The sequence below is a fragment of the Hemitrygon akajei genome, chromosome 7 (genome assembly GCF_048418815.1).
Source record: "Hemitrygon akajei chromosome 7, sHemAka1.3, whole genome shotgun sequence".
Classification (NCBI taxonomy): domain Eukaryota; kingdom Metazoa; phylum Chordata; class Chondrichthyes; order Myliobatiformes; family Dasyatidae; genus Hemitrygon; species Hemitrygon akajei.
This window is the reverse complement of record NC_133130.1, coordinates 97,993,485-98,016,568: the sequence shown is the minus strand read 5'-3', so window position 1 is coordinate 98,016,568 and position 23,084 is coordinate 97,993,485. Positions and strand designations below refer to the sequence as shown.

The window sequence follows — 23,084 nt, the reverse complement described above, 5'->3', positions numbered from 1 at the left end:
TGGCTTGTCCACAGAAGGCAAAGAGTGGTTGTAGACAGGTCATATTTTCCCAGGGCTGAAATGGTTGCCACAAGAGGACACAGGTTTAAAATGCTGGGGAGTAGGTACAAGGGTAAGTATTTTACTCAGAGACTGGTGAGTGCGTGGAATGGGCTGACGGCAACGGTGGTGGAGGCAGATATGATAGGATCTTTTAAGGGTCTTTTAGACAGGTATATGGAGCTCAGTAAAATAGAGGGCTATAGGTAAGCCTAGTAATTTCTAAGGTATGGACATGTTCGGCACAACTTTGTGGGCCGAAGGGCCTGTATTGTGCTGTAGGTTTTCTATGTTCTATGTTCTATATTCTACATGAGGCCGGTGACCAGTGGTGTGCCTCAGGGAGCTGATTTGGGACCCCTACTCTTCGTGATTTTTATAAATGACTTGGATGAGGAAGTGGAGGGAGGGGTTGGTAAATTTGCCGATGACACAAAAGTTGGGTGTGTTGTGGATAGTGTGGAGGGCTGTCAGAAGTTACAACGGGACATTGATAGGATGCAAAACTGGGCTGAGAAGTAGCAGATGGAGTTCAAACCAGATAAGTGTGAGGTGGTTCATTTTGGTAGGTCAAATATGATGGTAGAATATAGTATTAATGGTAAGACAGTGTGGAGGATCAGAGGGATCTTGGGATCCGAGTCCATAGAACACTCAAAGCTGCTATGCATGTTGACTCTGTGGTTAAGAAGGCATATGGTGCATTGGCCTTCATCAATCGTGGGATTGAGTTTAAGAGCCAAGAGGTAATGTTGCAGCTATATAGGACCCTGGTCAGACCTTATTTGGAGTACTGTGCTCAATTCTGGTTGCCTCACTATAAGAAGGACATGGAAACCATAGAAAAGGTGCAGAGGAGATTTACAAGGATGTTGCCTGGATTGGGGAGCATGCTTTATGAGAACAGGTTGAGTGAACTCGGCCTTTTCTCCTTGGAGCAACGGAGGATGAGAGGTGACTTGATAGAGGTGTACAAGATAATGAGAGGAATTGATTGTGTGGATAGTCAGAGGCTTTTCCCCAGGGATAAAATAGTTCGCATGAGAGGGCATAGTTTTAAGATGTGTGGAAGTAGATACAGAGGAGATGTCAGGGGTAAGTTTTTTACGCAGAGAGTGGTGAGTGCGTGGAATGGGCTGCCAGCAGCGTTGGTGGAGACGGAAACGATAGGGTCTTTTAAGAGACTCCTGCATGGCTGCATGGAGCTTAGAAGAATAGAGGGCTATGGGTAAATCCTAGGTAGTTCTAAGGTAGGGGTATGTTTGGCACGGCTTTGTGGGCTGAAGAGCCTGTATTGAGCTGTAGGTTTTCTGTTTTTCTGTGTTTCTAAGGTAATTTCTTATCATCTTTAACATGCATATTTTTCCTTTGTTTGCGAATATCTCTTGCTGTTGTATCAGAAAAGAACAAGAAATAAATTTAAATGTTTTTATCGTAGGCCAACAAATATTTATCTGTATCTTTCTCTCAACCCAGGACTGAAATTATTCATGGAAGCAATCTCAGCTTGGTCCAAACAATCCTATCTGAGGGCCAATGTTTTGTTATTTCTGATACATTTCCTCCCTGCCCCTCTCCCTTACCAACTTGCCTGCTAAAAGGCTATTATTTTCCTGCTCTCAGTCCCTCTCCATATTGTTAGCCATTTTACTCCAATTCTTTCCCCCAAATATACAGTGAATCATTCCATTCCTAATACTGTCCTCAAATACACTGCCACTTTCCTGTTTCTGATCTTTTCCCAGGAGATCACTAGTTTTTCCACAGCTGCTCCCTTTATGAGTACATCATCCATCTTTCTACAACCAATCCATTCTTATCAGACCGAACAACCCACCCAAATCAACCCCCCCCCCCCATCCAGTCCAGGTATATGACAAGTAACCTTTGATCCTGGAGTAATGTGTATCTCCTGATCTGTATCTGAGGCCCAAACAATGATTTTTTTTTTGTGTCATAGGTACCTTGACTACACCATTCTAGTAAATCCGCATTGCTGTACTAGGGCTTCTAGACACCTATTTCTGACCTTTAATCAACCCTAACCCTTCCATGCTAAGATGTCACTCTTAACTTCATAAGATTGCACTCTGTGTAACAAAATTTGAAATTCATACATTCACTTTTCCTTTATCCATCCTGAAAGTTACAGCTTGAAAAGTAAGAATTGAATTTGTAAAACATTATTTCCCTTTCATAAAGCTATATATAAATCAACCTAATAATATTAGGATATTTTAAATTGACTTGTATAACAAAATGATTATACCTTTTTCTTTTTTGATTCAGCAGCAAAAGGTATTCACAATCAAGAGGCACTATATACATACTTGCTAAAGGTCATAGAAAACTACTTTACTAAGGTTATATAAATAAATACAGAAAGAAAGTAGAATATTTGATAAAAATAAAGAAGGAAACAAAACAATATTTGTCAACCAATCAACGAATGGATCTATATAATGCTAGAGGAAACCTTGGGAGTCTGCAATCTTTCTCTGTCTCTTAGGGCCAGTCACAACCCTGCCTAAGACAAGATTCCAACTTGCACAAAGTTACCCCTTCTCATACCTTTCAATACTTAACATAATTCCCACCCAATATTTTTACATTTAGTCATGGTACCAGTTTATATCCCCTTATCTTTTTGTCACCTTCGATCTAGGTACATATCCCGAAGACAGAGACAGCGTGTCTGCAGAAAGACTTGCTCAACAGCATTATCTACTGTCAAGGCTGAATATCAGTGCCTCTGTACTGCATTCTCACAACATTCCCACGTTCCGAACAGGCACATTATGTTTTACAACCTTCATTTTGTTGTAACAACCTTATGCACACACTAAGGAGGAATCAAATATTGTTCAATTTCAGCTTACAACTTGTTACCACATATTATACCAAATTCCTGCATTTTTTGATAACCAGTGTCACATTTACCTAAAGCTTTAAACATGTTTTCAGGTTGACATACATGTTCCTACCTTTACCTTAAAAACCTTCCAGGTTGAAAACAGACTTCCACGATCTTTGGAAAAATTAGCTGATTTGATTAAAGATATGCTGCCAAAACGTGGATTGGGTCAGGCACCGTCATTGAAAATTTCTGGCAATTTTCAAGTAGCAAACTCATAGACATACAAAAGCATATCACACCTCTGTCAAAGAATTGAAATTGAACTTTTAATTCCATATTTAAAATAATCATATTTTGAGCTTAAGAAACACAAACATGAGATCTGTTCAAGATGTTGCTAAACATAAGAATAAAATTCACTGAATATAACATAACACATCTATAAAAGCACTTCAGCCATGTATAAATCTTCCCTGAGAACATTTCATTTATGTTTTTCCTTCATTTCAGAATCACACTGAAATTTGATGGGGTTGTTAGATGGTTGGAAGATGATCGTTGGAAGATGACGAACCTGCTTTCTGGGGTCTGCTGCAGGGGACCCATTATTACCTGAGAGCTGAGGCAGAAGCTAATGGAAAAGAAAATGACACAATAAGCAGACAGGAAGTGTATATCTTGTGAGCCTTGGTCCTTGATTTTAATCCCTTAGTTCCCCAAAGGGCAGGAAGTCTCAGCTGATTAAATGGAAATGTCTCCAGGTTCTCAGCCAGAGCAATACTGAAGGTCAGACTATAGAGAGTTTCATCTAAAAGCAGACAAGGCCCTACATCACCTGCAATAGCCAGAGCTAGTATTGCTATTCTTAATTCTTGTATAACCTCTATTCTGTGTGTTGTCTGAATCTATGTACCTGTGATGCTGCTGCAAGCAAGATTTTCATTGTACCTGTACCTCACTGTACTTATTCATGACAACAAACTCAGTTTGACTTGGCTTGATAGTGTCCTGTTGTACAACGACATGGAGAGAAAAAACTGACCGGAAGATGATGAGGTAAGTCTTAACAAATTCTCTTCTGCTTGGACTGTTTGTGGAGAGATGCCCCAGCCCAATCAATTGGAGAAATTCCACTCAAATTTCAAAGGAAATGCTAAGACCTGTCATCTCTTGATTGAAATCCCTTTCTCCCATTACATTCTGGGGATTGTTCTTGAGAATTCCTGACAGCAGCCACGTGGGAACAAATTTCCAAATTTGTCAGATGGTAAATCTGGAGATGTCAAGAATTCTGGAAATTAAACTAAAATAAACCACTGTGCTTAAGACCTACAGAGCAACACCAATCCACGTGGTCTCATTAACGGTCTCCCCATACCCCCATATCCTTTCTAAGCACTCATGGAACCATTGTGTTATTTAGTTAGTACTACTTTCAACTTGAATCAGTATTTGCCACAGTTTAATCAGATTGTTAATTTTGAGTTTGAATTTTTGCCTGATACAGCATAAGTTACAGATAAGAGCGCTACTGGAAGAATAAAGCTTACAATTTAATTGATTCCACGGAGTATAGTAAAAATTCAAGTTTTATAATTAATCCGCTGGATTGTTCATTTGCACTTGTCTAACTTTTTGAGACAAAAATGCACAGCAAAAAAAGTCATTTTAAAACCAATGAGGAGACTAAGTTTAAACCAGCAGATTTTCACTAGAAAAATTGTTAATACTGTGCAATTCTAATATTCCACTACACCTTTACTTCACAAAAATAAATGAATTAAAACTGTATTGGGGTACTAGTATGAATAACATTCTACCAGTTTGGCACCACCAAAGCCCCAAACTGCTGGATTAATGGATCCTCTTTAGAGCACAATCTTTAATCAATCTTCTTCACATCTTTTGTCTGGTAAAAAAAATTCAAAGACATGGATGCAACTGAATGAGTGTTACTTTTTTAAAAACATATTTTGTACTATTCTTCTGAGGATAGGCTTCAAAAGTCAGCCACAAGTTCAGTTGAATCAGTGGCCAGTGATAGAAGGAATGTTTTTGACATAAACTTGTTCGATCTGTAGTTTGGGCTGTCACAGAAGGCCAACATTTCAGAGGTGTTAAGTAGAAATGACTCAGAAGCAGGTATTTAAAGTCAAGGGGGAAGGATTTCAAGGCAGCTCTTCATGTTTTTGCTCAGGAGAGAGTTCACAGCATTTGGTGATGGGAGAAGTGGGGAGGAAATGGGCTACAGTTTTCATATTAACACTAGGGAAATGCTAGAATCTATTCTTAAAATTGGTAACAGGACAAATAGAAAACTGGGCAAGTTAATAGATTAATGAATGGGAAGTAATGTCAGCTAAATGGACAGAGACTTCTTTGACCTGGGCCTAATGGCCTATTTCATATTTCGGTTTCCGATGGCCTTAAATATTTTAATTATTTACAATTTGGCTCTGTGGGATTAAAATCACATTTTGCTGGAAATGCCCAAATGAAGAAATAACATCATCAGGCCATAACACGGGTGACTCACAACAAGTAGGGTCTGGTCAAAAGTCACCATTCATATGTTTTGGCCCAAAAGTTTTCTACAAATATAACTTATTCTAGGCAAAATTGCATAGCATTGAAAATAACCCATGTCATGTGACCCAATTTCTAGGTAAGTAACTCCTTAGGGTCAATGTCTATTTTTTTTTCAAATACACTAAATAGAAGCCCACAGAAATGTTTTTTTATATATTAAAGGCACTGTTTGTAAAGTGATAAATAGGCTAGCCACAATATGCTGTGTGTAAAAAAATCATAGCACATCCTTAATAAAAAGCCATGTTTAGTGCTAGCATCAGTGCTACATGGCTAACTGCTACTCAAATTAAAGAACTAGGTTTAGGCTCATCTTAGTTCAGGTCTGGTAGTATTATAACTTGAAGTATTATTGTCTAGCTAAGGAAAGATTATAGCAAATGTTAGCCAAAGCTATTGCTGATTGCCAGTTAATAGTTTTGCTGGTGGAGAACATGGAAGCTGAACTTGTTTATAACATCTATCTGGTAACATAAGAACATGAGATATAAAAGAAAAAGGAATAAAGGCAGGAATAGGCCATACATCCCCAACGTAGTGGTCAGCCATTCAGTAAAATTATAGGCTCATCTGACCTTGGAACATAAAGTAAAATTTTACCTCAAATTTGACTTTAAGATTTTAAAGTTATTTCATGTTATTTAAATTTAATTCAGTTTACTCACATCTCATTTATTTTTAAAACAGTCGATGTATAACTTATATGGTAAACTCAACAATGTATACCTGCTGTCTTTTTTGATTCCGGCCATCAAGCCACTGCTTGGATTTCTCATTTTCATATCTATATATATCAAAATAGGGGTTGTCAATCAACTCTTCACAGTTACATCTGTCCGCTGGATCCATTTTCAAACAACTCTAAATTAAAATGGACACAAGTCAACCACTACCACAATAAACAATGTCATTAATGTAATGCCAAGAAATTGGATCCATTAGAGTTTCTTTCTTTTATTCAATAGTGATTTTTCCTAGATTAGATTGTTTCAGTAATCATTTGTAGGTAAAAATGAACCTACCAGGAAATAGGGCATCAAACCAGTTACTTCTGAGTGTTATTCAGCTTAGCATGTCTACCTGGTATGTCTGTCAGGTATGATGTTGTACCTGGTACTGCGTTGAAAACTTGTGCCAATCTACAGGCTGGAGCATTCAAGGATATCTTCAGTCTTTCACTGCTGCAGTTGGAGGTTCCCACCTGTTTCAAAAGGGCGACAACCCTACCTATGCCCTAGACGAGTAGGTGAACTATTTCAATGATTATTAACTAGCTGTACTCACATCTTTTGTGATGAAGTGCTTATAGAGGTTGATCATTGCTAGAATTAGCATTTTTATAAGCAAGGACCTGGGCCAGCTGCAGTTTGCCTACAGCTAATGCTTTCCACTTGGCCTTGGCCTAGCTGGGCAACAGCAATACCCTCATCAGTCTGCTGTTTATTGATTACAGCTCAGTGTTCAACTCAATGATCCCCTCAGTAAGCTTCAAAATCTGGGCTTCTGCAACTGGATCCTTGACTTCCTCATCAGGAAACCACAGTCAGAACAGATTGGAAATAACACTCCTTACTGACAATCAACACCAGCACACCTCAAGGACGTGAGCTTAGCCTGCTGTTCTACTGTCTCTACACCCATGACTGTGGGGCTAGACACAGTTCAAATGCCATCTATAAATTTGTCAATAACACAACTGTTGTCGACAAAATCTCAGATGGTGACAAGGAGGTGTACAGGTGTGAAATAGATCAGCTAGTTGAGTGGTTTCACAACAACAATCGCACTCAATATCAGTAAATCAAAGAATTTATTGAAAACTTGATGAAGGGGAAGTTGAGGGAACACACACCTGTCATTATTGAGGGGTCAGCTGTGGAAAGGAGAGCAGTTTCAAGTTCCTGGATGTCAACATCTCTGGCATCTATCCTGGGCCCAACATACTGATGCAATTATAAAGAGGGTATACCAGCAGCTATGTTTCATTGGGAGTTTAAGGAGATTTGGTATGTCACTCTAGCAAGTTTCTACAGCTGACCGTGGAGAGCATTTTAACTGCCTGGTATGAAGGGGCCACTAGACAGGATCAGGAAAAGCTACTCAGCCAACTCCATACCAGACACCAGCCTCCTCACCATCCAGGACATCTTCAAAAGGTGATGCCTCAAAAAGATGGCATCCATCATTAAGGATCCCCACCACCCAGGACATACTCTATTCTCAGTACTACCATCAGAGAGGAGGTATAGGAGCCTAAAGTCACACACTCAACATTTTAGGAACAGTTTCTTCCTCTCCGCCATCAGATTTCTGAGCAGACAATGAACCCATGAATACTACCTCATTATTTTTGTCCCCTTTTTGGACTACTTATTTATCTTTTCAATAATATGCAGGATAACTTTTTATTATAATTTATAGTATATTTATGTCTTGCACTGTACTGCTGCTGCAAAACAATGCATTTCATGCTGTATGTTAGTGATAAAAAAAACCTGATTTTGATTCTGAAATGTTCCAATGGCATCTAATAATGCCACATATAGCACACTAACTTTACCTTCATTAATGGCATAAAGCCCAGCTTCTCAGTGGGTCTCAAGGGAATAATTACAGCAGAAAAGAAATTGCCATGTTTCCACTGGAAACGTCAACAATTCCTTTCCCCAAAAGAGGTGCTATGTTAAACATTCACACTAAACTCAAGATTACGTTGTCCTAAATGATTGCATTTGTGTCAATTTGGCAGCCACTCTACTGACATCAGGAGCTTAAGCCAGACAGCTTCAGAACTTATCGCAGGCTACCTAAGCATCACAGATGGTGTGGAAATGAAGAGTGGGAAATTTTATTCTGACATGCGCAAGGGTACTTGAATAATGAATCAGAATCAGGTTTAATAGTGTGTGTGTGTGTGTGTGTGTGTGTTTTTAAATTGAAGAGCAGTGCAAAAAGATAGTGTTATAGTCCGGTCCGGAGCCTGTATTCTGGGTCTTGATCCGGTCTGTGGACTCTGGACTCCGGGTCTTGTAGCCGTCCCTCCTTTCACCCTTAAGCCCAAATAGGATCAACTTGGCTTAAGGAGGTGCACCTGAGACTGATCGGCTGGCAGGTGTATATAAGGGGCTCTGGGACTGAGTCTAGTTGGGGGTTGTTCTGGTTGCCTGGCTTGGAGTAATCATCGAGTTCTGTAAGTCTGTTCTTGTAGTCACCCTGGACTGAGTTCCTTTCCTATCCCTTGCCTCTGTTGGGTAAGCAGGTTGGACTGCTGTTGCCTGGTGGGGGGGACTTTGACCCTTTCCTACCCCTCTCTTCTGATGGGTTGTGCCCTGCATCCTGCCCAGGTGCTCTGTATCTTGCCCAGGCCCCTGTGTTCCTGCCTGGGAGGTTGGGCCCTGCCCAGGAGTTATGTGGCCTGCCCAGGGGGCTATCCTCCCAGCATTCCTTGTCCCATAGACCCATCCTTTAACCTTTGCCATGAACTCCAGGGTCCAGCCTTTGCCCATGAACTCTCTGAACCCCAGGATCACTGTTGCATGCCATGGTCTCCCCATCTTGTTCTATCCTTTAGTTGTTCCTGTCCTGCCCCAGTACTTCAGTGCCTGCGTCCTGCACTTGGGTCCAGTCTCCATGTCCCCTTGTGACAGATAGGGGAAAAACACTGAGGTAGTGTTTCTGGGTTCATTCATTCTTGTGATGTCATTATGATAATGACTAGTCATACAGACTAAATAGAGGACCTTGGAGCAAGAGGCAGGAGGCAAAGATATTCCCATCACTGATAATCTGTTCCTGTACAGTCTTCAATAGACCTATGATGAACAAATAATTCTCCAGGTTTTCCAAGGCTGCCATTGCTGGGATATGAAATGATTCTGGAAGATTTCCCCATGTTCTGTTAGTTACACTGCTTCCTTAAGAATAAAGAGTGCACCCACTCTAGGTTTCCTCACCACAGGATCCATCCAACCAAGCAGGGCAGATCTCTGATACATTTAAAATTTGACAATCACTGCAGGATCAGAGAGGTCACTCAGACCCATGCTCTTGTGGAGCTGGTGTGTCAGGCACTGGGATTTCCAAGACTACAAACAGCCTGGTGACCCCACTCTGTTGACTGTAGGTAACCTGAACTTTGCAACAACAGAAGTTTCCACTCCCTTATAATGCTGGAAGGTGTGAGGTGCAGTTTGTAAACCAGCAAGAGTGAGAAGAGCCAAAAGAGCACCACCAGCCACATTCCCTATTCCCTAACAGTGTGATGTGGGGTGGGGTAACATTAACTGGAGAGACAAGAATGGAATCCAAACAGAAATTCTTTCCATTAAGAAGCTGCAACATTATAGTCTGCCATCGAAAGTAATCCATTCCACTCCAAACCTTAGCATCAATGTATTTCACAAGTAATCACCTACGAAAGCCCTACAAAAGCAGCCCTCTTGGTTCACTCCATATGTGCCAAACTATCTTTTGCCCATCTATCCCAATCCTATTTTCCTGCATTACCTCTCTATGACTTTCCATTAAAGCACCTGTCTAAATACCTTGCAAATATTATAATTGTATCTGCATCAATCACTCCTTTGGTAGCACATTCTATATAGCCACCAATTTCTGCATGAAAATCCTACCACTTTGATCTCCTTTAAATTCCTCCCCTTCAATTTAAACATGTGACCTTTATTTCTAGATTTCCCTACCCAGGAAAAAGACAGACTATCTATCTTGTCTATGCACCTCAAATTCTTATAAACCTCTGTAAGGTCACCTCTCTATCTCAGGTGCTAATGACTAAATCCAGCCTATTCAATCTCTTCCTGGCCCTTGCACTTGTCTACCTTCACAGAACTTTCTCTGTAACTGTGACATCGTATTCTGCATTCTGCGAATTTTTTAACTACATCAGTGTACTTATCAGATGGAATTATCTGTCTGGATGGCATGCGAGCAAAGATGTTTCCCTCTATCTCGGTACATGCAACAATAATGAATTAATTACCAATTACAAATACAGAATCTTGGAACAAGAACAAATTGTCTCTTAACTTACTGGGGGTAGGTACCTCCCACCAGCCTCTTCCTGTGGTGGTTCTTGTGGGTCCCCATGACTCCCAGCACAAAGCACCCACTTCCTGATATTTATACAAAAATATATGATCTCTTTATCTCTCTCTCTGACTTTTCCTCTCCATTGGTGGATATTATGTGTCTCTGGCTGTCATGGGAAGCATACCTTTCAAGGCTGATATCTTCTTAGACAACTATGGAGCAAATTATTGGATGCTGTATTAAATTGGGTGAGGTTCCATTGGGAGCAGCATAATTTTCATTTGCACTTTATTCTTGGCATAAACCACCTTAAAACTAGTCTAACACACACACAAAAAACTGGAAGATCTCAGGCAGCAACTGTGGAGAGACATTTGTTTTTGTGTATTGCTCTGGATATCAGCATCTGCACTCTTTTGTGCTTCCTAAAGCTGTTCTAATTCAGTTTTAGCTAAATTCTTGATTTTTACAGAGATACCCACTAGGTATTGCTTCTATACAGAGGGCCAGTTTAGGTTGCCAACCAATTTGTAGGCTTAATTTTCTAAAAGTAAATAAAACAGTAAAACAAAAACGTAGATTTTACATGTTTCTCACCTTCATGAAAGCCAGAGCATGAGGATTTAAGTCTGGAAACATCTCTTCTAGGGGCTCCTACAAAAATGGAAATATTCTATAAAATTATGAACATACTAATAAGACAATCTAACTGTGAAATTACTGCACTTAATATCATTAATCCTTGTGCAAGGATAGTTTTCAACACAATTGACTAAAATTTAGTGAAGCTTTTCCTAAGTTTAATGACAAAGGCAACTCAAATTCACACAAGGTCTACACTCCGCTACACTGCATCTTATAGATGCTTATTCATTTTAAAATTTAATCTCAATCACTTATGGAACTTTTAATAACCTCCATTGCCATTTCACAACTTGTAAACTGTGTACATTGGATGAATGAACATTTCAGGTTGCCCTTGTTATTTCCCAGGAGCATAGAACATAGAATAGTACAGCACATTACAGGCCCTTCGGCCCACAATGTTGTGCTGACTCTCAAACCCTGCCTCCCATATAACCCTCCACCTTAAATTCCTCCATATACCTGTCTAGTAGTCTCTTAAACTTCACTAGTGTATTTGCCTCCACCACTGACTCAGGCAGTGCATTCCACGCACCAACCACTCTCTGAGTGAAAAACCTTCCTCTAATATCCCACTTGAACTTCCCTCCCCTTACCTTAAAGCCATGTCCTCTTGTACTGAGCAGTGGTGCCCTGGGAAAGAGGCGCTGGCTGTCCACTCTGTCTCTTCCTCTTAATATCTTGTACATCTCTATTATGTCTCCTCTCATCCTCCTTCTCTCCAAAGAGTAAAGCCCTAGCTCCCTTAATCTCTGATCATAATCCATACTCTCTAAACCAGGCAGCATCCTGGTAAATCTCCTTTGTATCCTTTCCAATGCTTCCACATCCTTCCTATAGTGAGGCGACCAGAACTGGACACAATACTCCAAGTGTGGCCTAACTAGAGTTTTATAGAGCTGTATCATTACATCGCATCTCTTAAACTCTATCCCTCGACTTATGAAAGCTAACACCCCATAAGTTTTCTTAACTACCCTATCTACCTGTGAGGCAACTTTCAAGGATCTGTGGACATGTACCCCCAGATCTCTCTGCTCCTCCACACTACCAAGTATCCTGCCATTTACTTTGTACTCTGCCTTGGAGTTTGTCCTTCCAAAGTGGACCACCTCACGCTTCTCCGGAAGTGTGAGGAAGATGAGGAAATTAATCATTGGCACTGACCGTGGTCATGGACAGAGATCCTGAGGAAGGAGGCAAAGAACAGCTGACTCTCAGAGACCATATCCTTCCAGAATCAACAGAGCTTCATGCTCCTATCTCAACTGCTCTAAGGAGAAGTGTCTCTTTAGACTACATTATAGAGATCGTTTGTGGTCTATGACTAGTTTCTACTTTTCCTTTAACGCAGAAGATAGGTCAGAATGATTTCTTGCAGTTTTAAACATGTTTTTCAGAATCCAGGTGTCAATGGCAAGACAAAAGTCATGGCAAACTGCTTTCTTGAACCTTTGCAGATGGTGATATTGCCAAGTGCCAGCTGGCCTTGCCCTTCTTGGTGGGAGAGGTCACAGGTTTGGGAACATCTAATATACATTGTGCACAGAACAACAGTTTCTATCCCAATCAAATGAAACACCCTGGCTTCCTTTGCTGTGTACGTCTAGGGAAGACACTCTCAAGTCCCACCAAACGTGTGAGATTAACACAGCTCATCCCACCCCAAACCCTGGTTTGTGTGGATGCTGTGTAATTTGCTACTCTGTTACAAATTAGTACCATGAAATCTCAGACACTACACTGCATACGATTAAAGGACTTATATTTATGAATCTTAACTTAACTCAAGGGTTAATAAAGAATAACAAAAATGAAAAGGACCCATTTTAATTAAACAGTCAAATGTGCACAAGTTGGAGCTCATATTGAACTTCTCCGTCACTCACACGATGGGCCCTCGGTCAACATGAACGCCCTCACCACTTTCTGAACGTCGCTTGCAATCTGTCTCAAACACACGGGTCTCCCACTGGATCAGATGCTACGACCGGTTCTCCCCAGCACCTTCTCTCTCCATCTCCCGCCAAACACAAGCCCAAGACCAACCTTATTGTCCCTCACCGAGAAAACCTCATGCTAATTCAACCATCCTAATTGGATGGCACATTTCTCCCCACCCCTTATCTTCAACAATAACCCAAACAGGCTGAAAACAGAACAGGCTGCTCTTACAGAACTGCTAAATGAGACACATACAGCATAACAGTAAAAATATGAACCAGGGCATTACATAAATAATGCTCTTTTTGGATTATGTTTTAATTTCTGATAAGAAATTAATCTTCAGGAGACCTTGGCATTCTTCCATTCTCCACTGGTGACAAAGCAAGCAAAAGCAAGTAAATATTGTCTTAAAATTGCAGAAATGCACTTTAGTAACTCATGAACCATTGATTCCAAGGGATCAATCTTCTTGAATACATTATTCCAAATGGTAATGCACTCTGTAAATAATATTTGAGGGCATAGAATGTTTCCCTTTGAACAAAAATGACAAATTCAATCTTCAGGTAACTCTTGTTTTTATAGTAACAGAGCCTGAGGTTACTTTAATATTAAAGTCTTGGGCTATTACTTCACAAGTTATACATGACCTTTCCTAACTGAATCATCAGTATCCATCAGAGATACTGGCCAAAGACCCTTTTCTAGTGAAATTTTAATGATTCATTAAAATCCTTCAGGAAAGGACACCTCCTTCCTGCCCACTCTGGCCGCCAATGTGATTCGATTTTTAAGTGTCCCCACATCTCACAGGCAATAGCTGGACAGTAAATGCTGACCTTGCTAGTGAATGTCCACATCTTAGAAATGAATGAATTAAAAAAAAGAGAGCCCTGACATAATAGTTGACAATTGTGCCTCTCCAACCAATGGCAACAGTGCTTTTTCCAAAGCTGAGAAATGGCCTTACCTTTAGTTATGATGTCAGCAATTGACTTAGCAGCTACACTATCCTTCAATAATTTGTCAATTTTCTTCATGTTGTAGTCGGTACTCTGGATTAAAATAAGGACTTGCTGCACAATGCATTCATCTGTCAGCATTACTGTGTAATGTTTCAGCAAGTGTAAATATCTTACCATCTCAATTTTTGTAAGGTCAAATTTGCCAGTAAAATTCCTTTCAATATTTCTCTATGTGAACAGGGCAGCTTGCACCCTCCTCTCTTCAACGCCTGGGAATTTGCAGCAAAAGGTGTGGGGTCCTTTGACAGCTGAAGCCCTGGTGTTATAGGTTGGTGGCTAAACAATATTAGCTGTACAAAGATCCTTTGGGTATTTTGATGGGGCGCAACACTTTGCAATAAAGCAATGTCTTTTTAAAAAAATCCACCTTAACAACTTTAAAGTCTGCATCAAGGTAAGGTGCTGCAGAGTGTTAAGACCAAAATAATTTCTATGCTACAAACCTACCATATCTTCAGGATCTGGCTCAGGTATACAAACACCCAAGAAAAGCTGGTTACTCTGGAATACAAGCTCATGTCTTGGGATAAGTTTACCTAGTAAAAAAACATGTAAATGATGTAATACAGTATATATAAAATGCTGACATGTTAACAGAACGTAATTACATGATTGATCATTAGTTTACCCAGAGTCTTTATTATCAGGCAGATTTGGTCTATGTCTGATTTCCCAGGCCACAATACCTGTCCAGATATGAGCTCTGCAAAGATAGTACCTAGCGCCCAGATATCCACTGCAGCCTCATATTGTGTTTCTCCCACAAGTAGCTCAGGGGCTCGATACCACTGGGTCGCTACATTGTCTGTGTCAGCACCTCCTGGAGTCACTGCAGGGGAGGATAAAATTAATATATTCACTAATAAAAAAGGTCTAAAAATTATTTAGCATAGCAAAATGTTTTAATGCATTTTCTGATGGAACTCAATCCATGAATGTAACTTTGGAAGCATACACCACACTTCTGCGGAATGATTTTTGAATCTGCATGTGTATCACATGGTTACATTTAGAGGTGAATGTCTGTTAGAACATTATGCATTATTGATGATTCTCTCACAAACTAGTCATGAAATGATTTTCAAGAAGGGCATAGATGAGTAGTTCTCACCTGGAAAGTAAGGGAGGGCTGTGCATTTGTTGAAAATCCTGCAAAGATCTTAGATCTTAGCTGAGAAGCTGGCATATGGATCGTAATGCATGAAAATGTGAGGTAATCCATCTTGGGAGAATTTTTAAATAAATTATTATTTAAATGCAATTAAACTCCAAAATGTTGCAGAACAAAAGGTTCAGAGAGTCCTAGTGCATGAAATACAACAAGTTAACATGCTGATGGCTTAATACAATGTTAGAGCAGACACCAACAGAATCAACAAACTCACTCGCAAGGCCAGTGATGTTGTGGGGGTGGAACTGGACTCTCTGACGGTGGTGTCTGGAAAGAGGATGCTGTCCAAGTTGCATGCCATCTTGAACAATGACTCCCATCCACTCCATAATGTACTGGTTAGGCACAGGAGTACATTCAGCCAGAGACTCATTCCACCGAGATGTAACACTGAGCGTCATAGGAAGTCATTCCTACCTGTGGCCATCAAACTTTACAACTCCTCCCTCGGAGTGTCAGACACCCTGAGCCAATAGGCTGGTCCTGGACTTATTTCCACTTGGCATGATTAACTTATCATTATTTAACTATTTATGGTTTTATATTGCTATATTTCTTCACTATTCTTGGTTGGTGCGGCTGTAACGAAACCCAATTTCCCCTCAGGATCAATAAAGTATGTCTGTCTGTCTGTCTGTCTAGAATGTAGAACATAGATCGGTAAAGATCGGTAAATGTTGTGCCAACTCTGTAACCTTCGTTAATCCAAGATAAATCTAACCCTTCCCACCCACATAGTCCTCCATTTTACTTTCATTCATAGGCCTATCTAAAAGTCTCATAAATGTTCCAAATGTATCTCCCTCTCCAATCACCCTTGGCATAACATTCCACACACCCACCACTCTCTGGGCAAAAAAAAACTACCTCTGATACCTCTCTACGCTTTCCTCCAAATATCTTAAAGTTATGCCCATTTGTAAAAACAGTATCTACCCTGGGAACAGGTCTCTGGCTGTCCACTCTATCTATGCCTCATATCATCTTGTTGGGGTCTATCAAGTCACCTCTCATCCTCTTTCACTCCATTGAAGAAAAGCTCTAGCTCATTCAACCTTTCCTCATACAACATGCTCCCTAATCCAACAGCATCATGGTAAATCTCCTCCGCACCCTCTCTACAGCTTTGACATCCTTCCTATGCTGAGGTGATCGGAAATGAACACAACACTCCAAGTCTGGTCTAGCCAGGGTTTTATAGAGCTGCAATACTAACTCACGGTCTTGAACGCAATCTCCTGACTGTTGAGGGCCCACCCACCATATGCTTCCCTAACTACCCAATTAAATTGCACTGCAACCTTGAGGAGTCTATGGATGTGAACCCAAGATTCCTTTGCTCCACCACACTGTTAAGAATCCTGCCATTAACCCTGCATTCCACCTTCAAGTCTGATCTTCCAAAGTGAACCACTTCACACCTTCAACAGACTGAACGTCATCTGCCACTTCTCAGCTAGTTCTGCATTCTATCAATGTCCCTTGGTAACCTTTGTAATCTTCTACACTATTCACAACATCACCTACCTTCATGTCACTTGCAAACTTACTAACCTGCCCTTCCACTTCCTCATGTTAGCCCTTTTGCAATGGATATGGAATTTACAGAGCTCTAGTGAAACCACAGCTGAAGTACTCCATATTTTAAAATGCATGTGTTTGGATTGGGGCACTGCAGAATATGTTCCCTCGGTTGATTCACAGGATGAAGGGTCAGTGTACAAAATGAAGGTTAAGCAGGTTGGGCCAGTTCCTTTTGGGAGTAAAAATAGGTAATCTTATTGAAACGTATAAGATTCTGAAGGGACTGACGGGGCTGATGCTGATGGAATTTTTCTCCTAAGAGGGTTATCCAGAAATAGGGGACATTGTTTCAGATGGAGATGAGTAATTTCTTCTCCAAATAGGTTTTGAAGCTCACAAAGGCAGAGTCATATATCATGCATTAAACTGGGACAACCATGGATTTCCATAAAAGACCCAGAATTGTCAAATTTAATCCATATTGTGTCCATTGTGCATTCTATGCTTCTGCTCTAAAGAGGAAACAGCTAATGCTCTTTTAGCACTATGGAAGGGGGAGGTTCTGTATCGTGACTTCACCTGCATTATCCATGTGGCTGAATAAGTCAGAAGATGCATCAGTAAACTGGCTATCACAGCAGCCTTGTGAGAGTAGATGGGTCATGTGTATCTAATATTTCAGTAATATTTGAACAACCTTGAGTACTGTATACATATCGGTTGATTAAGCATTCTTGTTCATTTAAATAATTCATTTTGGGTTGTATGTATAAGTATGTGCATGCCTCACTTAAAGTAAACTCAAAGTTAGACTCACATTTCAGATTCCCATGTCTTCCTTTGAATTAGTTTAATGCTTTGAAGTTATAAAGTATAACAGGTCACAGCTGTCTAGAACAGACTTCCTGTTTATGACCCAAAGACAGCCAAGATTGCCCTCTTTTCTCTGACTTGTTTACATATTGTACAAAGCTTTTCAATGAGTCCTTCAACTAGGTAAAGATTATGAGAGAGTTGATTATTCCAGACAGCACTGGCACTCAGGCTAAAGCCTCCCTGTATACAGTCTTATTCTACACGAGACTGCAGAATTAAGGACATAGCTGGGCACAGCACAGAAACCATCTCCCCTCCATGGACTCACATCTCTTCACATCTCACCAAAATAATCAAAGACTCCACCCACCCCGGATGTTCTCTCGTTTTCTCCCCTCCCATCAGGCAGAAGTTTGGAAGCATAAACCAACAGAATTAAGGACAGTTTCTGTCCTGCTGTTATAAACTATTGAACAATCCTCTAATACAGTAAGATAGACTCTTGACCTCACAATTTGTCTTGTTATGGCCTTGTACCTCATTGTTTGTCTGCACTGCACTTTCTCTGTAATTGTAACACTTTATCCTGCATATTGAGGGATGAAATTTGCTTCATCTCAATTATGAAAAAGTCATTAGACCTGAGGTCCTCTCTGTGTAACCTAGAGCAGCTCAAAGTCAGAATCAGAATTGGTTTATTAACACTGACATATGTTGTAAAATCTGTTGTATTGTTGAATATAGTGGACTGGCACATTCCAAGATTGAGGACCATATGCAAAGGGATGTGCAAAAACTTCATACTTCTCAAAGGCACTATGGAGAAGGCAAATAGCTTAAGATCTTTCAACTATTTCACAGGGAGAAGATGGAATTCATGCACAAAATTCTTGGACTGTTTGTGAAATTTATGGAGAGGAAAAACTGATGCATTACTTTTAATGTGAATCATATACAGAGATAAATTTCAGATAGTTTGACATCTGCAGGTAGAGTGATCTTTTTTTAACTTTTATTGGCAACATATGAAGATATTGTATTGTAAGCTTGATAGTTTTATGAGTAAAGTATTTTGAGGGAAGAAGATAATGCTCCCTGACCTTTAGCATTATCATGGAAAAGGATAGAATCAGAGAGGACAGGAAAATTTTTAATTGGGGAAGGGCAAATTATGAGGCTATAAGGCTAGAACTTGCGGGTGTGAATTGGGATGATGTTTTTGCAGTGAAATGTACTATGGACATGTGGTCGACGTTTAAGGATCTCTTGCAGGATGTTAGGGATAAATTTGTCCCGGTGAGGAAGATAAAGAATGGTAGGGTGAAGGGACCATGGGTGACAAGTGAGGTGGAAAATCTAGTCAGGTGGAAGAAGGCAGCATACATGAGGTTTAGGATCAGATGGGTCTATTGAGGAATATAGGGTAGCAAGAAAGGAGCTTAAGAAGGGGCTGAGAAGACCAAGAAGGGGGCATGAGAAGGCCTTGGTGAGTAGGGTAAAGGAAAACCCCAAGGCAGTCTTCAATGATGTGAAGAACAAAAGGATGACAGGAGTGAAGGTAGGACCGATTAGAGATAAAAGTGGGAAGATGTGCCTGGAGGCTGTGGAAGTGAGCGAGGTCCTCAATGAATACTTCTCTTCGGTATTCACCACTGAGAGGGAACTTGATGATGGTGATGACAATATGAGTGAGGTTGATGTTCTGGAGCATGTTGATATTAAGGGAGAGGAGGTGTTGGAGTTGTTAAAATACATTAGGATGGATAAGTCCCCGAGGCCTGACGGAATATTCCCCAGGCCGCTCCACGAGGCGAAGGAAGAGATTGCTGAACCTCTGGCTAAGATCTTTATGTCCTCGTTGTCCACAGGAATGGTACTGGAGGATTGGAGAGAGGCGAATGTTGTCCCCTTGTTCAAAAAAGGTAGTAGGGATAGTCCGGGTAATTACAGACCAGTGAGCCTTACGTCTGTGGTGGGAAAGCTGTTGGAAAAGATTCTTAGAGATAGGATCTATGGGCATTTAGAGAATCATGGTCTGATCAGGGACAATCAGCATGGCTTTGTGAAGGGCAGATTGTGCCTAACAAGCCTGATAGAGTTCTTTGAGGAGGGGACCAGGCATATAGATGAGGGTAGTGCAGTGGATGTGATCTACATGGATCTTAGTAAGGCATTTGACAAGTTTCCACATGGTAGGCTTATTCAGAAAGTCAGAAAGCGTGGGATCCAGGGAAGTTTGGCCAGGTGGATTCAGAATTGACTTGCCTGCAGAAGGCAGAGGGTCGTGGTGGGGGGAGTACATTCAGATTGGAGGGTTGTGACTAGTGGTGCCCACAAGGATCTGTTCTAGGACCTCTACTTTTTGTGATTTTTATTAACAACCTGGATGTGGGAGTAGAAAGGTGGGTTGGCAAGTTTGCAGACGACACAAAGGTTGGTGGTGTTGTAGATAGTGTAGAGGATTGTCGAAGATTGCAAAGAGACATTGATAGGATGCAGAAGTGGGCTGAGAAGTGGCAGATGGAGTTCAACCCAGAGAAGTGTGAGGTGGTACACTTTGGAAGGACAAACTCCAAGGCAGAGTACAAAGTAAATGGCAGGATTATTGGTAGTGTGGAGGAGCAGAGGGATCTGGGGGTACATGTCCACAGATCCCTGAAAGTTGCCTCACAAGTAAATAGGGTAGTTAAGAAAGCTTGTGGGGTGTTAGCTTTCATAAGTCGAGGGATAGAGTTTAAGCGACGCGATGTAATGATACAGCTCTATAAAACTCCAGTTAGGCCACACTTGGAGTACTGTGTCCAGTTCTGGTCACCTCAGTATAGGAAGGATGTGGAAGCATTGGAAAGGGTACAGAGGAGATTTACTAGGATGCTGCCTGGTTTAGAGAGTATGGATTATGATCAGAGATTAAGGGAGCTAGGGCTTTACTCTTTGGAGAGAAGGAGGATGAGAGGAGACATAATAGAGATGTACAAGATATTAAGAGGAAGAGACAGAGTGGACAGCCAGCGCCTCTTCCCCAGGGCACCACTGCTCAGTATAAGAGGACATGGCTTTAAGGTAAGGGGAGGGAAGTTCAAGGGGGATATTAGAGGAAGATTTTTTACTCAGAGAGTGGTTGGTGCGTGGAATGCACTGCCTGAGTCAGTGGTGGAGACAGATACACTAGTGAAATTTAAGAGACTTCTAGACAGGTATATGGAGGAATTTAAGGTGGGGGGTTATATGGGAGGCAGGGTTTGAGGGTTGGCACAACATTGTGGGCCGAAGGGCCTGTAATGTGCTGTACTATTCTATGTTCTATGTTCTATAAGAATCACTCACAGGGCCTTGGTTAAAACTAATGGGGATTCATGCAGAATGATTCAATACATATGTTTACACATTGGACAATTTATTGTCAATGGCTCCATATGTGATATGACATGAAGACAAGGAGATTTTTTAAAAATCACACATAATACATTTATATGTGAACATATTTGGAAATAATTTGACTATAGATTGTTTGCAGGTAACCACTAAATTCTTGTTCAGTTCATAAAAATGTTGGATTTATTGTCGGTAACTTTATTTTTGTTATTTTTTTGTAAGTACCTTGTTTCATACTACTGCTTTGATCCAAAGTAATGGAAGCTACAGATCAATGAACTGCTCCTTTGTACAAGCCAATCCATGACTTGGAGATTAGAAAGTCTAGTTCTATGTGTTAATTTCCTAAAGTGTTTGGCAAAAGGCAAATATTTAAACATTAGGCAAGGATTTAATTGGCTGAAATGCCTATACCTATCAGACTCATATTATAATTGTACAAGATGAAGACTTATCTTAAAATAGGAAAAAAATATTCACATGTGAAGAGGTAATAAGGGATAGAAATTTAGGGGGAAAGTTAAATTGTTTTCCATATAATATTGAATTCATTTAGAATGTTTTTTTAATCAAAACATTCAATGTGAAGTACAACTTACTAAGCATTCGGGCAAATCCAAAGTCACATAGCTTGATAATCCCTTGTTTAGTAATCAGAATGTTTTCTGGCTTGACATCTCAATGAACATACTGGAAGAAACATTAAACTTTAACTCAACAATGAAAATAGTTTATTGCACTAAATAAGTTCCTCTTAATATTAAAATTATTGGAAAATAGCACAATTATAATCTATAAAATAAATTTTCTATTAATGATATTCACAACTGTCAACATACAGCTCTGTCTGGAAATAAAACAGCTGACACTTTGTAGGACCAATAGGTTTAGAAACATAGAAAACCTACAGCACAATACAGGCCCTTCAGCCCACAAAGCTGTGCCGAACATGTCCCTACCTTAGAACTACCTAGGCTTACCCATAGCCCTCTATTTTTCTAAGCTCCATGTATCCATCCAGGAGTCTCTTAAAAGACCCTATTGTTTCTGCCTCCACCACTGCTGCCAGCAGCCCATTGCATGCATTCACCATTCTCTGAGTAAAAAACTTACCTTGACATCTCCTCTGTACCTCCTTCCAAGCACCTTAAAACTATGCCCTCTTGTGCTAGCCATTTCAACCCTGGGAAAAAGCCTCTGACTATCCACACGATCAATGCCCCTCATCATCTTATACACCTTTATCAGGTCACCTCTCATCCTCCATCGCTCCAAGGAGAAAAGGATGAGTTCACTCAACCTATTCTCATAAGGCATGCTCCCCAATCCAGGCAACATCCTTGTAAATCTCTGAGGCAACCAGAATTGAGCACAATACTCCAAGTGGGGTCTGACCAGGGTCCTATATAGCTGCAACATTACCTTTCGGCTCTTAAACTCACTTCTCTAAGACTTACATGTAACACAAGCCCATCCAGTATACTGCAAGAAACAGAATGATTATCTGACAATAATAATGTCAATATAATAGTGACTTACATTGTGTTTATAACAAAAGCTAACAGCTTGAAGGATTTGCCACATAATGTTTTAACCATGACTTCTGGTAACCTAAACCAAAGATAGATAGATAGATAGATAGATAGATAGATACTTTATTCATCCCCATGGGGAAATTCAACTTTTTTTCCAATGTCCCATACACTTGTTGTAGCAAAACTAATTACATACAATACTTAACTCAGTAAAAAATATGATATGCATCTAAATCACTATCTCAAAAAGCATTAATAATAGCTTTTAAAAAGTTCTTAAGTCCTGGCGGTAGAATTGTAAAGCCTAATGGCATTGGGGAGTATTGACCTCTTCATCCTGTCAGAGGAGCATTGCATCGATAGTAACCTGTCGCTGAAACTGCTTCTCTGTCAAAGAGATATTTGACATCTTTAGGATCAGCAATTGTATCTTCTATGTTTATGCCCTTAATGTAATAAAACATATTAAGTTTTTCACACGTGTATGATTAAATAAAATTTGACACTGAATT

The 23,084-nt window shown here is 40.3% G+C and overlaps 1 pseudogene; it reads right to left on the bottom strand.

Annotated features, from left to right (window-relative positions):
- Positions 1-3,257: 3,257 nt before the first annotated feature.
- The window catches only part of LOC140730027 (cyclin-dependent kinase-like 4), a 40,515-nt pseudogene continuing 20,688 nt past the window's right edge, over positions 3,258-23,084 (bottom strand).